Source organism: Puma concolor, chromosome A2 (assembly GCF_028749965.1).
Source record: "Puma concolor isolate L17-30 chromosome A2, mPumCon1.1.hap2, whole genome shotgun sequence".
Lineage (NCBI taxonomy): Eukaryota > Metazoa > Chordata > Mammalia > Carnivora > Felidae > Puma > Puma concolor.
In genome coordinates, this window is record NC_141668.1 from 54,718,471 (window position 1) to 54,732,879 (window position 14,409).

Sequence of the window (14,409 nt, forward strand, 5' to 3'; positions counted from 1 at the left end):
ACAAAATGAAAAGTTTACCAAACAGATAGAAATCATAAAAAAGAACCAAACAGAAAGTTTTGGAACTGAAGAATACAATGAATGGAGTAGGGGGGGAAATACAATAGAGAGCATCAACAATAGAATGGATAGAGCAGAAGAAAGAATCTATAAAGTGGGAGACAAAACCTTTAAAATTATCTAGTCAGAGGTGAACAAAGAAAAAATAATACAAAAGATTTTCAGAAAGCCTACATAAACTATAGGATACTATTGAAAGAAGCAGTCTGTGAATTACTGAAGTCACAGAAGGAGAAGAGGAGAAGAGAGGGAGGAGGGGGCAGAAGGCTTATTTAAAGAAATAATGGCTGAGAACGTCTCAAATCTGGGGACAGATTTGGCCATCCAAGTTTATCAAGCTTATAGGTCCTCCTAAGAATTCAACTCAAAAAGATCTTCTCTAAGACACAGTGTTATAAAACTGTCAAAAATAAAAGACAAAGAGAATACCTTAAAAGTGGCAGGAAAAACAATGTCTCTTAAGGAATCCTCATAAGTCTATCAGCAGATTTTTTAACAGAAATCTTAAAATAGCAAGTGGGATGGTATATCCAAAGAGTTGAAAGACAAAAAAAACAAACACCCCCCCCCACCCCAAAACCCTGCTATCCAATAATACTAATCCAGCCACATCATCATTTAGAAATGAAGGAGATAAAGAGTTTCCCAGACAAACAAAAACAGGGAGTTCGTCATTACTAGACCTACGTTGCAAGAAATGCTGCAAGGAATCTTTCTCTCTTTCCTTCCTTCCTTCCTTCCTTCCTTCCTTCCTTCCTTCCTTCCTTCCTTCCTTCCTTCCTTCTTTTTAGAGAGAGAGAGAGTGCTTGCACATATGAGTCAGGGAGAGAGGCAAAGGAAGGGAGAAAAAGAGAGAGTGAGAGAGAATCTCAAGTAGGTTCCATGCTCAGCTCAGTGCGGAGTCATGACCTAAGTCGAAATCAAGAGTTGGATGCTCAACCGACTGAGCCACCCAGGTGCCACTGTGAGGAATTTTTCAAGATGAAATGAAAGGATGATAATAAGTAACATATGCAAATATATTACACAGGTAAAGGTAAATATGAAGTCAGATTCAGAATATTCTAATAGGGTAATATGATGATGTGTTTACCACTTAACTCTAGTAAAAAGGTTAGAGAATAAAAGTATTAAAAATAATACTATAGCTACAGTAATTTGTTAATGAATAAAAAATATAAAAAGGGGAGATATGTGACATTAAAACATAAAAGGGGGAGTAAAAGTGTAGAGATTTGGTATGCAATTGGAGTTAAGTTGTTATCAATATAAAATGTACTTATAAATATACTATAAGATGTTTTATATAGCCTCATGTAAACACAGTGTAGAAACCTACAGCGGATACACAAAAAACAAGGAGAGGGAGTCAAAGCATACCACTAGGAGAATTATTAATTCACAAAGGAAGATAATGAGAGAAAAAGAAAGGAACAAGAGAATGACAAAACAGGCAGACGACAATGAATAAAATGGCACTACTAAGTCTCTTGTATCAATAATTTTTCTGAATTTAAGGGAATTGTATTATCTAATCAAAAGGAATAGAGTGGCTGAATGGATACAAAAGCAAAGCAAGACCCAACAAGAGACTTATTTCATCTTTAAGGACACACATAGTCTCAAAGGAAAAGGATGTAAAAAAAATATTCTGTGCAGGTGGAAGACAAATGAGTTCAGGGGTAGGTATACTTATGTCAGACAAAATAGATTTTAACTCAAAAGCTGTGACAAGAAACAAAAAAAGGTCATTATATAATGATAAAGGAGAAAAATAATCCAGGGGATATCATAATTGTAAATACATATGTACTCAACATTAGAGCACCCAATGTATTCAGCAAATACTAACAGATCTGAAGGGAAAAATATACCACCATGATAATAGAGAAATTTAATACCCCACTTTCAAGAATAGATATACCATCAAAAAGAAAAGTTTGGACTTAAATTGTACTTTAGATCAAATAGACCTAATAGCATATACAGCATATACAGAACATTCCATCCAGCAACAGCAGAATACACATTCTTTTCAAGCACACACAGAACATTCTCCAGGATAGATCATATGGTATGTCGCAAAACAAGTCTTAGCAAATTTGAGAAGATTGAAATTATACCATGTATCTTTTGTGACCACAGTGGTATGCAACTAGAAATAAATAACAGGACAAAATTTGGAAGATCCACAAATACATGAAAATTAAAAGATGCCTGAATACCAATGAGTCAAAAAAAGAAATCACAAAGGAAATTTTTTAAAATCTTGAAACAAGTTTCCCTCTCTCTCTGCCCCTCCCCTGTTCATGCTCTGTCTCTCTCTGTCCCAAAAAATAAATAAACGTTGAAAAAAAAATTTTAAATCTTGAAACAAAAGAAAATGAAACTACAACATGCCAAAACATAAAGGATGCAGCAAAAGCAGTTCAAAGAGGGAGGTTTTTAGTGATGAATTGCTACTTTAAGGGGAAAAAAACTCAAACAACCTAACTTTGCACCCGAAGAAACTAGAAAAAGAACAAACTAAGCTCAGAAAAACTAAAGAAAGAAAATAATAAGTGATGGGCATTGAGGAGGGCACTTGTTAGGATGAGAACTGGATGTTGTATGTAAGTGATGAATCATGGAATCTACTCCTGAAACCAAGAGTACACTGTATATACTATATGTTAGCTAACTTGACAATAAATTATATAAAGAAAAGAAAGAAAATGTTCATAATAAAATGTTGGATTAAAAAAAGAAAAGAAAATAATAAAGATCAGAGAATAAATGAATAAAATGGAGTCCAGAAAAAAAAACAATAAAAAATATGAACAAAAATAAAAGCTGTTTTTTGAAAAGATAAAAGAATTGACAAAGTTTTAGCTAGACTAATCAAGAAAAAAAAAAGAGAAGACTCAAGTAAATAAAATCAGTAATAGAAAGAGACATTACAACTGACACCACAGAGATACAATGGATCATAAGAGACTGTTATAAACAATTATAAACCAACAAATTGGATAGCCTATAAGAAATGGATAAATTCCTAGAAACATACAACCTACCAAGACTGAATCATGAAGAAATAGAAAAGCTAAATGGACCAGTATAAGTAAGGAGATTGAATCAATAATCAAAACCTTGCAACAAAGAAAGGCCAGGACCACACATTTTAAGAAGAATTGATACCAATTCTTCTCAATCTCTTCCAAAAAGTAGAAGAGGAAGGAATTCTCCCAAACTCATTTTATGAGGCTAGCATTACCCTGATACCAAAGTCAGATAAGGATGATACAAGAAAAGAAAACCACAGGCTAATGTTCCTGATAAATACAAATGCAAAAATTGGCAACATTAGAAAACTGACTCCAACAGCATATTAAAAGGATCATACACCTTGATCAAATGGGATTTATCCATGAGATATAGGATAGTTTGGCATACACCAATCAATAAATGTGATACATCATTAATAGGATGAAAGATAAAAATCATATGACTATCTCAATAGATGCTGAAAAGTTTGGCAAAATACAACATCCTTTCATGAGAAAAACTCCCAACAAGTGGGTATAGAAGGAATGTAACTCAACATAATATGACAAGCTCACAGTTAATATCATACTCAATGGTGAAAGGTTGAAAGTTTTTTCTCTAAGATCAGGGAAAGACAGTTACTCATTCTCATCACTCCTATTCAAGATAGTACTGGAAGTCCGAGCCAGTAAAATTAGGCAAGACAAAGATATAAAAGATATCCAAATTAGAAAGGAAGAAGTAAAATTGTCTCTGTTTGAGGATGATATGTTCTTATATATAGAAAATCCTATGGGGCGCCTGGGTGGCTCAGTCAGTTAAGCGTCGACTCTTGATTTTGGCTCAGGTCATGATCTTGCAGTTTGTGAGACTGAGCCCCATGTTGGGCTCTGCGCCAACAGTGCTGAGCTTGCTTGGGATTTTCTCTCCCTCTCTCTCTCTCTCTCTCTGCCTCTCCCCTGCTTGTTTTCTCTCTCTCTCTCTGAAAATAAATAAATAAATATTTAAAAAAAGAAAATCCTAAAGAATCCACCCAAAACCTGTTAGAACTAATCAATGACTTGAGTAAAGTTACAGGATACAAAATCAACATACAGAAATCAGTTGTGTTTCTCTACACTAACAGCAAACTATCTGAAAAAGAAATAAAGAAAACAATCCCATTTAAAATGGCATCAAAAGTGATAACATACTTAGGGATAAATTTCACCAAGGAGATGAAGATTGGTACACTGAAAACTATTAGTCTTTGTTGAAACAAATGGAAAGATACCCCATGTTTATGGATCAGAAAAATTAATATTGTTAGTGTCTCTCCTACCCCAAACCATCTATAGATTGAATGCAATCCCTATCAAAATTCCAATGACATTTTTCACAGAAATAGAAAAACAATCCTAAAATCTTATGGAACCACAAAAGGTCCTGAATAACCAAAGCAATATTGAGAAAAAAAGAACGAAACTGGAGGCACCACACTTCCCAATTTCAAACTATTCTACAAAGCTATAGTAGTCAAAACAGTATGGTACTGACATAAAATAGACTTATATGCCAATGGAATAGAATTGAGAGCATGGAAATAAACCCTCACCCATAAAGCTAGCTAATAGTTGACAAGGGAGACAAGAATACTCAATGGGTAAAAGATAGGCTTTTTAATAAATGATTTGGAAAAATGGGATAGTCACATGCAGAAGAATGAAATTGGAGCCCTAAATTATACCACTCATAAACATTAACTCAAGATGGATTAGAGAATGAAACGTTAAGACTGGAAATGTAAAACTCCTAGAAGAAAACATAGGTCAAAGACTGTGACATTGGTCTTGACAATGACTTTTTTGGATATGACACCAAAAACACAAGCAACCAAGGCAAAAATAAGTACATGGGACTACATAAAACTAAAATACTTCAGGGGCACTTGGGTGGGTCAATTGGTTAAGCATCTGACTCTCGGTTTTGGCCAGGTCATGATTTCACAGTTATATGGGGTCGAGCCCCAGAAAATTGGGCTCTTTGCTGGCAGTGTGGAGCCTGCTTGGGATTCTCTCTCTCTCCCTCTGCTCCATCTCCCCCACTCACATGCGCACATACATTTTCTCTCTCTAAAAAAAAAAAAAAAGATAGGAAATTAAATCTGCCCAACTCTAGCATTCAGCATTCAGGCGCTTAACAACCATGCTATATACCTTTCTGAATTAAATTTATTCTTGAAGTTTTTATACTGTGTGGAAGGTAATCAAGAAATGAACAAACATTTATCTCACATTTTCTATGTGAGAAATACTGTAGGAGAAGTCAAAGAAGTAGAACATGGTTCCAGGCTCCTTCCACCTCCCCCCAAAAGCTTAGATTCTTTTAGGATTACAAGACACCTGAAAGCATCAAAGGCATCATGGTAGCAAGTGAAAATAGGTGAGTGGCTTGTATGAGTGTCTTTTCATCTATCCAGATCCTCTGCTGCTCTCAGGAGTGAGTGAATGAATGAACATTTAGAAGAAATCAGTTGATTTTTGTTGGACCCATACTGTTTTCTCAGCTTTTCTAAATGTCAGAAACTCCTCTGTTCCTTTTGTGAAGATAACTGATGAATGGAGGGATCATTCACCTGGAGAGAAGAGTCCCAAGTAGACAGAGGAAGCTGGTAACAAGCTTGTAGACATTGGGGTCACCTTTTTAAAAAGAGCTTAAGATCTGGATTGTAACAGTAGAAGCTTAGGTTTTGGGGAAATCTTTATCAATATGACAGGCCAAAAAAAAAAAAAAAAAGATTTTCAATGTTATTTAAAGACTTCCTAATGAAGGGCACCTGGGAGTCTCAGTTGGTTAAGCATCTGACTCTTGATTTCAATTCAGGTCATCATCTCACAGTCGTGGTCAGGCTCTGTTCTGAGTGTGGAGCCTGCTTGGGATTCTCTTTCTCCCTCTTTCTCTCTGCCCCTCCCCTGCTGGTTCTCTCTCTCTGTCTCAAAATAAATAAATAAATTTAAAACAATATTAAAAAATTCCTAATGAGATAGAACATCTTTTCATATGTTTATTGTCCATTTGTGTATTTTCTATTGTGAATTGCCTGTGTATGTCCTTAGTTCATTTTACTTTTGGATTTTGTTGAGGTGGGTTTTAGGCAAATTGAGTTTGAAATAATGCATGTGTAAAAATGTCCAGTAAGTCATTGAAGATGCAGGATGAAGTCTCCAGGAAAAGAATGCAAATGAGCAAAAGTAGATTACTAACTCATAGCTCAAAGAGAAAAAGGATCCGGCAGAGGCAAAAAAGAAGTATTCAGAGTGACCTGGAAAAACATGTCCTCATATGATCCTTACCAGTCACACTTCCTGTTACTACATAATTTAGTGTGACATGCATATTCTTCCTCCCCAAGTATATTCAAGAAGACCCAAGGGTGCTGATTCATGTTCAGATGTTTGTCATTCTGACTATTATTTTTTCTTAGCAAACCCAAAATTCAGTGTGCCCCCTTGAGGCTAGAGGAGTCCACAGAACTGCCCTGGTGGTGTAACTCCAGAATGTGCTGCTGCTGCACTTTTGGCTAAGATGCCTAGTATACTGCCTTCTGAAACCAGAGCAGTCAGAAGACATGCCCCAACTAGGCCATATGACCCATGTGACCATGTTGGCCAGTGACCATCTGCATTATCACTACTGTTGCCAAAGCTGAACCTCAGGGTTGCTGTCTGCTGACCTTGGCCAAGCAAGACAGCTGTGGCTCAAGCTGTGGCTCTAATTATGCCACTAAGGATGTTGGATGTTGTAGATCCTAGTCCAGGCTATGGAGGTTCCTCATTGTACAGGGACGAAGTGCACAATTTATTGTCAAATGGGATCTACACCAAATATAGCCCAGCCTTACCACCTTCAAATGCTTATGATACACATGGGCCCGAGTCTGCCTCCAGCCGACTGTGTTGGGAGCATATCCACTAATGAATCCAGACTCAGGATTCACTTTTCTCAGCTCATCTCTTTATCTATTTTCCCCTGTCCTCATGGTAAATTATCTCCTAGGGATCTTGTTGCTCTTTCCTGTTGGGTTGGGCTATCCAAATCCATCAAACAATTTTGATTCATTTGAACATGAGAGGGAAAGAAAGAAGTTCTCGCTTCCATTCCTCCCCAAAGTACTGGGATGTGTTGAGGGCTCTGACCAATACGCCCTCATTCCCAGCAGTATCTAAGTTTTCAACAGCAGATGATATGTTTAGGCACAGAGTGGGGGTTGAGGGAGAGAGGGTATTATCAAAATGTCCTGTTGCATTGGGGCGCCTGGGCGGCTCAGTCAGTTAAGCGTCCGACTTCAGCTCAGGTCATGATCTCACGGTTTGTGAGTTTGAGCCCTGTGTCACACTCTGTGCAGACATCTCAGAGCCTGGAGCCTACTTCAGATTCTGTGTCTCTCTCCCTCTCTCTGCGCCTCCCATGCTCATGCTCTGTCTCTCAATAATAAATAAACGTTAAAAAAAATTTTTTTTAAATGTCCTTTTAAAAAAGCACCTTCTCTCGCTATTAACCAGGCAAAGTTAACCTGAAATGTTGAATCCCCAACAGAGGTGGGCTATGATGTTAATGAAGCTTAAGTGTTACTTGCTTCTACCCCTTCCAAGTAATAGAAAGGGCCCTAGCAATGTGTTCACGTGCTCACATATTTTGGTACACATCACAAAAGTAAGATATTTTTATATTGTTTTTCTAAAAGAAGTTTTCTCCCCCCAGTTATATGACCATTAGGCTCCACAAAACCTGGATCTATCCTTGATCTTGGGCAAAACTTTGTGAAGTTTTTTGTTGTCTAACTTTTAAGAAGCAAAGTGGAGTATTAGAATCAAGCCAATCTAATTCCATCCCTGTTTCCACTTCTTACTAGCTGTGTAATCCTAGGCATGTTACTTAACTTCCCTGAACCTGAGGTTCTTCAGCTAGAAAAACAGAGGTAATAATCCATGCTTTGCAGGATTGTTATGGGAATTAAAGCATGTAGCATAGTGTTTGGCACATAGTAATTAATCAAAAGCATTGTGTGTTATTGTGGTTCTTGTTATTATTACTTTGTTAACCACAAAAAGATCTTTTCTTTGGGGAGGTGGGTACTTATTTCCCACATTTCCTACATATCTATTTATTCTCTCTTCTTATCCAGGCCTGATCAAAAAGAGCCTTGAACATGAAAGGACCCGGAAGAATGGGGCTCTGCTCTGAACTCTTAACTGAGTAATTCAGTTGCCAAGCACTATTGACTAGATTGCCTTCACTTTACCAATGTTATACTACAAAAAAAAAAAAAAAAAAAAAAAAAAAAAAAAAATTCATATCCAGGTAAGAAGGCTAGAAAATGTCTTTCAAAACCATTTACTTTGGTTCTAAATCTCAAAGAGGAAATTTGATATTGAAAATATAGTTAATGAGTCAACATTCTTTCAAATGTGATGGGAAAGGGACAAGGTGGTAGGTCTTCAGCCCATGTGCCAATATGTCAATACAGGTGGCCATGCCCAGGAATATAGTGGTTCTTTTTTTTTAATTAAAGTGCCAAACATATTTAGTCTTTCAAGCGTATGCAAAGGGGGAAAAGTATAATTTAGTCACATACTCAGTTTAAAAAATGATGAAGTTTTGGAGCACCTGGGTGGCTCAGTTGGTTAAGCATCCGACTTCGGCTGAGGTCATGATCTCGCAATTTGTGGGTTCTAGCCCCTCATCAGGCCCTGTGCTGACAGCTATGGGCCTGGAGCCTGCTTCAGATTCTGTGTCTCCCTCTCTCTCTCTGCCCCTCCCCTGCTCATGCTCTGTCTGTCCCTCTCTCTCAAAAAATAAACATTAAAAAATTGTTTTAAAAATGATGAAGTTTTGGGGTGATGGTGGGGTGCTCCAGAGTCGACGGCCAAGAAGGAATTCTTGAAGACGTCTTTGGCGCGAAAGGTGATTTTATTAAAGCACAGAGACAGGACCTGTGGGCAGAAAGAGCTGCACTGAGCTTGTGACAAGTAACTGATTATATATTCTTAGGTTGGGAGGGGGTTAGGGATAAAGTAAGTCTCTAAGCTTTTTGGAAACAAGGTTTCCAGGACCTTGAGGGGCTAGCTGCTGTTAGGAAAAGAAGCCATTTATTACCGTTTCGGAAAACCTCAGTCTTGAGACCCTTCAAGTATATATCAGGGGGCCATAAGCTTGGAGTATGATTGCCAGCATATATCTTGGGGGAATTAGGATAAAAGGAGTTTCCAAAGGAATTTTTGTATGTTAAAGTAGACTTTCATAGAATCCCGTGGGATCAGGATAATGTCAAGCCAAGATTCCCTTTTGCGTCTAGCAAAGTGTCATCGTCAAGGCAGCTGAGCTCCTAGAAGGAGGTCATTCTGCCTGTTTCAAGGACTTGTCAATGGGCTGTAGACAGTAAGGGAATTTAATTTTTCTTTTGCCTTAGTTTCCTGAATTACCATGGCAAGCACTTAAACCCCTTTCCTTTGACTTGGGTAGCCAGGAGCATTGGAGAAATATCACACATATCCCACCTGGGGAAGGGGGGTTGCTGTTAGCCTGTACTTTGCCCTCAGCTTGCGCCATGCTTTCTCATCAAGAAGTATGGAGTATACACATAGGTGCTCTAGTAAAGAAGACTCAGGAATGAAAGACAATACCTCAAATTCACTCAAGGAGTTATTTGGAACACAGAAGAAACCCAAGGAGATGGGTACATTTCTTATAATTGCTTAATTGACTGTTTTGCCTGTGGGTCACATAGTAACTTACCGTAACCATAGCTTGTAATTGAAATGTTGTTTTAGTTAAGAAGACAACATGACCATGAATCCTTCTATGAAAGGATTTCAGCCCAAGGCATTTAATTCTGTTTCAGAACTCAGGTCTACTGGGGGGGAGGAAGCACATTCTTCTGAATTCCTTAATACTGAACTTCAAAATCTTTGTCTGGCTTATCTTTTTTTTTTTTTTTTAATTTATTTATTTTTGAGAGACAGAGAGAGACCGAACGTGAGCAGGGGAGGGGCAGAGAGAGAAGGAGACACAGAATCTGAAGCAGGCTTCAGGCTCTGAGCTGTCAGCACAGAGCCTGACGCGGGGCTTGAAGCCACAAACCGTGAGATCATGACCTGAGATGAAGTCGGATGCTTAACCGACTGAGCCACCCAGGCACCCTGGGCTTATCTTGAATACACCTCTGCTGCCTCTTCTTCCAGTACCACCCTCCTGCTACCAAGAATAGTTGTTCTCCTGCAGTTATATTTATCTTCATTCTTCCACATTGCCCTCTCCTCAACCCCACAAACACACATATGAGAGTGGCTCTGTAAAGTCAGTGGGAATTCTGCCCTCTAACTCCCTTCTCACTGAGGCCTTGTAGACCACAATTTTAATTTCCACCTTCTCTAGTCTTCTTTTCTTTTCTTTCTTTCTTTCTTTCTTTCTTTCTTTCTTTCTTTCTTAATTTGAATTCAAGTTAGTTAACATGTAATGTGGTATTGGTTTCAGGAATAGAATTTAGTGATTAATATATAACACCCGGTGTTCATCCCAACAAGTGCCCTCCTTAATGCCCATCACCCATTTAGTCCATCCTTCCACCCACCTTGCCTCCAACAACCCTCAATTTGTTCTCTATATTTAAGAGTCCCTTTCTGTTTTTATCCTATTATATTTTTCCTTCCCTTCCCTTATGTTCATCTGTTTTTTTTAAATTCTACATGTGAGTGGGAGCATGTGGGTGGCTCACTCAGTTGAGCATATGACCCTTGATTTCATGAGCTCAGGTCATGATCCCAGGGTCATGGGATTGAGCCCTGTGTCAGGCTCCACGCTCAGTGTGGAGCTTGCTTAGGATTCTCTCTCTCTACCTCTTCCCCTTTCCCTTGCTGGCTCTCTCTCTCTAAAATAAAAAAAAATAAATAAAAATAACATTAAAAAATTCCATATATGAGTGAAATCATATTTCTCTTTCTCTGACTGACTTTTTTCACTTAGCATAATAAACTCTAGTTCCATCCATGTTGCTGCAGATGGCAAGATTTCATTCCTTTTCATCGCTGAGTAATATTCCATTGTGTGTGTGTGTGTGTGTGTGTGTGCATGTGTATATATATATATATATATATATATATATATATATATACACCATGTCTTCTTTATCCATTCATCAGTCAATGGACATTTAGGCTCTTTCCATAATTTGGGTATTGTTGATAGTGCTGCTATAAACATTGGGGTGTATGTGCCCCTTTGAGTCAGCATTTTTATATCCTTTGGATAAATACCTAGTGGTGCAATTGCTGAGTCATAGGGTAGTGCTATTTTTAACTTTTTGAGGAAACACCATACTGTTTTCCAGAGTGGCTGCACCAGTTTGCATTCCCACTAACAGTGCAAAAGTGTTCCCCTTTCTCTGCATCCCCGCCAACATCTGTTGTTTCCTGAGTTCTTAAGTTTAGCTATTCTGACAGGTGTGAGGTCATATCTTATCCTGGTTTTGATCTGTATTTCCCTTACGATGAGTGATGTTGAGCATCTTTTTACGTGTCTATTAGCCATCTGGATGTCTTCTTTGGAAAAGTGTCTATTCATGTCTTCTGCCTTTTTCTTCACTGAATTATTTATTTTTTGGGTGTTGAGTTTAATAAATTCTTTGTAGATTTTGGATACTAACCCTTTGTCTGATATGTCATTTGCAAATATCTTCTCCCATTCTGTCAGTTGCCTTTTAGTTTTGTTGATTATTTCCTTCATTATACAGAATCTTTTTATTTTGATGAAGTTCCAATAGTTCATTTTTGTTTTTGTTTCCTTTGCCTCCAGAGCCGTGTCTAGTAAGAAGTTGCTCTGGCTGATAACAAAGAGGTTACTGCCTGTGTTCTCCTCTAGGATTTTGATGGTTTCCTGCCTTACATTTAGGTCCTTCATTCATTTTGAATTTATTTTTGTGTATGGTGTAAGAAAGTGGTTCTACTCTTATTTTCTATCCTCTCCTCCACACTTCGATCTATCTTTCCCCATATTTCACAAGCATTTCCAACAATAGGCAAAACAAATGGAAAATTACAATGATTTTTTAAATCTCCAAATAGGTTGAATACAATTCATTGCTATACCAACATTCAAAGTCTGTTGGGAAAGTCTTTCATAATTGTGAGGAAAGGCTTCAAAAAGACAGCCTCTTGGCAAGATAGCAGAACATATTGAAAATACACAGAGGGGCACCTGGGTGGCTCTGTCAGTTAAGCGTCTGACTCTTGATTTCAACTCAGGTCATGATATCACAGTGCTTGAGTTGCATCCCCACATGGGGCTCTGCACTGACAGTGTGGAGCCTGCTTGGGATTCTCTCTCTCTCTCCCCCTCTCTCTACCCCTCCCTTGCTCTCTCTCTCTCTTAAAATAAATAAACAAAATTAAAAAAAAAATAGTGTTTAAAAAAGGAAAATACACAGAAAATCTGTCTGGAAAGCAATTATAAACCAAATTGCTAACAATGCTTATATAAAGGGGATGAGAGATATTTGCACAGAAATAAAAAGGAGAAAATATTCTCATAATCCCTCAACATATGCTCTTCTTATTTTAAGTTTTCCCATTTATTTTAGGAAAACAAATAAGGAATAACAGAAAGAGCAAATACAAGGAAGTGACAAATATTGCAAAATTCTTTCAGAAAAGGTCCCTGGGCTCATTTCTCTTGGCACAGAGCTTTGGTATTTTATTATAATAAGACTTTGGTATTTTATGATGGTAAGATTGTTATACTGGTGTATCTAAATGGTCCAGGTCAAGTCCTTCGTGGTGGCAGACAGCTGATGATAGGCTGGGAAGGAGAGCTACAGGGAGCTACTGTGGGCAAAAACTGTATCTCTATTGGGCACAACCACAAAGTCATCAGAACTATTAAGAAAGCAATACTCTGGGGTGAATGTAAGATGGCTCCCTTCTTCATAGACAGGGTGGGAACTAAGAAGAAAATGACATAGGTCAAGTACCTGTGAACTTCTGTCAGTCTTTGAAAAGAAGGTAAATATGTCAGAGAAGGTGTGGAACAATACAGAGCTTTTAAAAGCAAAATTCTTGAACAAAGTCTTTTTTTCAGAATGGACCTAATTTTAATTTAAACTACTGGTGTGGGAACCAGGAATTAGACAATTAGACAGAAGAGCTGGTTTCCATTAATGCTTTCTTTCACACACACACACACACACACACACACACACACACACACAAATGTCTGTACAGTTAGCCAAAGAAAACATTACTAACTGAGACACAAAACTGGTTAACATTCTATAGGGCAATAAACATCTTCAGTGTTAATTTCTCTGAAGACTATAAAATCATAATTATAACACTATATCAAATCCTTTGAGGGTAACCTCCAACTTTAAAGGCTGTAGCCCTTTTATCGGTGGTAAATTGTTAGTCAACTATACATTGAAAACAAAGTTACAATGATCACTAGAATCAGTTGAGGGTAAACCAGGACTGCATGGTTTCTCCATCCCTCTGGAGAGACTCCTAGTATTATCTGTGAAGGCTGTCAGTATTTATCTTTGTAAAGGAGCCTTTGTAAAGGTATTTTCCTATACCAGCATTGCTAGACTTGTGTGTAAAGTAGGAATAAATAGGAGGAGGGATGTTTAGGGATTCAACCCATGACTTTCAGTATTTGGAATGTGTGAAATCAGTTTTGGCTTCTCAGGAACCTCTTTGGCTCACCAGCTAATTCCTCACTGAAGTCTATTTAGGCAAAGTGACGGTTCCCTTTCTAGCTGCCTTCACTACCAAAGCTGCTTGTCTTCAATGCAAGAGTTAGAGAACCATTTATAAAATCAGGACCAAGAGAGATCTTGGTGGCAGGGATTTATTTTTCCTCCTTACCTTTGTATCCCTTCTCCTAACATAGGGGCTGACACATAGTAGGCATTAAGTAAGTGAAATAAGCATAAACAAACTTAACTAGACAATAAATATGACTTGTCCACAAACTATCCAGTACTGGAATGGGATGAAATTGAATAAATGGAGTTGGTGAATTTTCTGTTTAAAATTTAGTAATCTTTCCAGAAAGTAGGGGAGTCAGGTATCCTATTAACCTCACTTTCATTATGAAAAATCTTCTATACATTTATTCTTCCTCCTGCATCTCTGAGGCTAAATACCTCAAAATTTTGTTCTTATAAGTGCTTTGAAAGAGACAGTAAGAAGAGAACCCAAATTTGGTTCATTTGTGATTTTTCGAGGATAACTTCTGTTCTCTAGGGGACATATTAACTTCTCAGTGATTGGGATTGAACACAACACTTGGTTG